At 39.6% G+C, this 2,728-nt stretch overlaps 1 long non-coding RNA gene across 1 annotated transcript; it reads left to right on the plus strand.

Moving 5' to 3' along the window:
* The first annotated feature begins 871 nt into the window (after positions 1-871).
* On the plus strand, positions 872-2,441 carry LOC148733129 (uncharacterized). The gene is made up of 2 exons (XR_015999846.1): positions 872-2,124; positions 2,292-2,441. It is a non-coding gene; the product is annotated as an uncharacterized LOC148733129 (long non-coding RNA).
* The last annotated feature ends 287 nt before the right edge of the window (positions 2,442-2,728 follow it).

The following is a 2,728-nucleotide window of genomic DNA, read 5'->3' on the forward strand; positions in this document are numbered from 1 at the left end:
CGCTGTCGAGTGCTTTTCATGGTTTGTTAACATGGAGAATTATGGAGATTAAGACTTCGGAACAAGTTGATGCCATCCATGACAATTTGGAAATACTAAAATCGCCAGAGGAAAGGCGGGATCACTCATTAAAAATTTTCATTTGAACGCGATGACTTTGTTTACAAAGATTTCTCTAGCTTACATCTAATAACAAATCTTTGTAGTTTTTTTTGCCTCGGAGCGATATATCACAGGTTGTTGTTTTCATCAGTACTTTAACAATAGTAGTGATTCACGGTACTCGGTTTGTACTTTAAATAAATATATTTAAGTTCACTCGAAAGATGAGTATAAACTGTGACAAGCTTATCGTTGATGCGCGGCCAGTACTTCAAATCTGACTGACACTCGATGCCAAAACTCAACCTCGTTCCCTGAATATGTCCAACACATTACTTAACGCTAATTAAAAACTGCGCGCTATTGTGCATTTTTTTGCACTGGAAAAACCAAACAGAATTTCTGATTCTGGCCCTTAATGGTCAGAATAATAACTAGGACTTTGTCTCTGACGAAGGAACGGCAATAAGCACAATTTTAACCTACGAGGAGGTCGTTGTTTGGTCTCGTCATGCAATGTTGGAGAGAGAGAGAGAGCGTTGCGTGACAAGTTCAAATTAGGGCTGTGGAGGGGACTGCAGGAAGCGTTGTACCAATGCAGTTTATTTTTGCCAACAGTTATTCAGACACCAGCATCTGTTCTATAGTGTCCTATTTCATCCTACGTATCCCAAAAAAATAACTCCTGCATGCGTAGCATGCCTATGTTTCATATTTGACGCACCAGCAATAGTTCTGGCAACCGAAGCGAGATTAGGATTTTATGGATTATCAACCATCAATTTATGATCACTGACGAGAATTTCAAAATTAAACGCGTGTGCCGCTTACTCTTTAACGAATTACATGCTTAAAGCGTTTTAAGCCGCATGTCATTAACTTATTGTCCATTGGGTTTTGTCTTATAAATAGTCGACTTACAAATATATGCAATCATTTCAATTCGGGTAAGCTACGTGTATCCACGCGACCTGAAAATCACAACCTTCGATCGTTCAGTGCAGAGATGTTATCAAAGTTCAAACTGCAAAAACCCGCTAATGTTGCATACAGACGGGGTTCCAAACCTTATGAACGGGAGCACCGGACGGATTTTATCTCCGTTCCATTACTAGAACAATACGACCTTGTCATCCGCGAACTGCCATATTCTTGAAAGCGTACGCAGACTAAATGTTGAATTACCGCTTACCAAAAAGTATAGCCGTTCACGAGAAGTCAATAATAATTCATTCGTGTGTACTGAAGGATTCACTGACCAAAGCAGAAAGAAATGTCAGCACCTGGGCAGGAACCAATTCGAACGGTAAGAGGGATGACTTTAAATAGTTCAGTTGCGCCGTATTTTTGTTGTAATAACTCGGATCGAATTATTTTTAACGCTTGCCAATCTTTCAAATTTTAGCTGACATTCAATGATGCCCCGGTCGCTGACTTTCTCGAGGAGCTAGGGTCGTACCTAGAGGGTCATCTCGCCCAATTTGATGTAGTAAGTATAAGTAATTTATATAGTAGGGGCTATGGATTTAAAGATAGTCATATAATAGGTGATATATATACGTATTATATCGCGATGTTTGTTCAGGAAAAATGAATAACTTCGCCAAGAATAGGCGCGAAATATTCTCAGTTTTCGCGTCACGCAAATAAAATATAAAATCACCGGCCACCCATGGAGCATTTTGCAACTTACTCGAAAAACTTGTCAATCAAAATACCAATGTTGCGGTCGACGTATGCACAGCTGCCTAACAGACATACAAGACTTAGTAAAATCGATATATATATATAGATACTAAAAAAAAAAAAAGCATTCAATTATTTGTACTCATTTTCAGGAGAGGCCGCCGGCAGATTACCTTGTTCGTTGGTAAGTTGTGTTTTCTGGTGTTTTTAAAGCTGAAGTTTGCGAAGCTTGGTGCTTCTTTTAAGTTCAATGTTGATTTTACAGGGATCGGACGGTGCTGCTCGCAGCCAGATTCTTAAGTGATCAGCCCACAATACGGGATTTGCTGGAAAATGGTAAAATTATTTTCTTTTTAAGCTCGGCGAAAATAAGTCTTTAAAACACAAAATATCTCGTAATTTTGTGGCAACAATGTTTTACATCGACATGCTGCATTTTTTTAAATAAAAGACATACTTGTCTAATTATAAAATCACGAATTTACTGGTCTTCACTTCCGTAGGTTCGCAGACAAAGAGCTCCACTCCTAGTGAAAGAAGAGACGGGGAGAGTGAAAAGAGAAACAAGCCCGCAACAAACTAATTTAATTTGCATTGGGCGAGTGTAAATTGAAATTTGGAGATTAAAAGCGTATAAGTTGAAGCTGTGTTTATTATAGTTGGTCAGTGACTTTTATTTTATTTGGTGGCTCCTAAAGGAGCCATGTAAATGCTCTAATGCGCTTTACAACACTGTGCGGGGGACTTTGCCGGACTGCCAGCGGCAGTTTACAATAAAAAGAAATTTTAAAGATGCCCCCTCCCCCCATTCCCATTAACCAGGCCAAACCACATCACAGTAATCTCGTGGTGTGGGTTCTTTAACGTCTCCTGCCGAAATGAACTAATTGATAGGTGCAGGAGACGGGACCTCCGGCTATACGTCCTATCCGAGAAGACA

The sequence above is a fragment of the Stylophora pistillata genome, chromosome 4, assembly GCF_964205215.1.
Source record: "Stylophora pistillata chromosome 4, jaStyPist1.2, whole genome shotgun sequence".
NCBI classification, from domain to species: Eukaryota; Metazoa; Cnidaria; class Anthozoa; order Scleractinia; family Pocilloporidae; genus Stylophora; species Stylophora pistillata.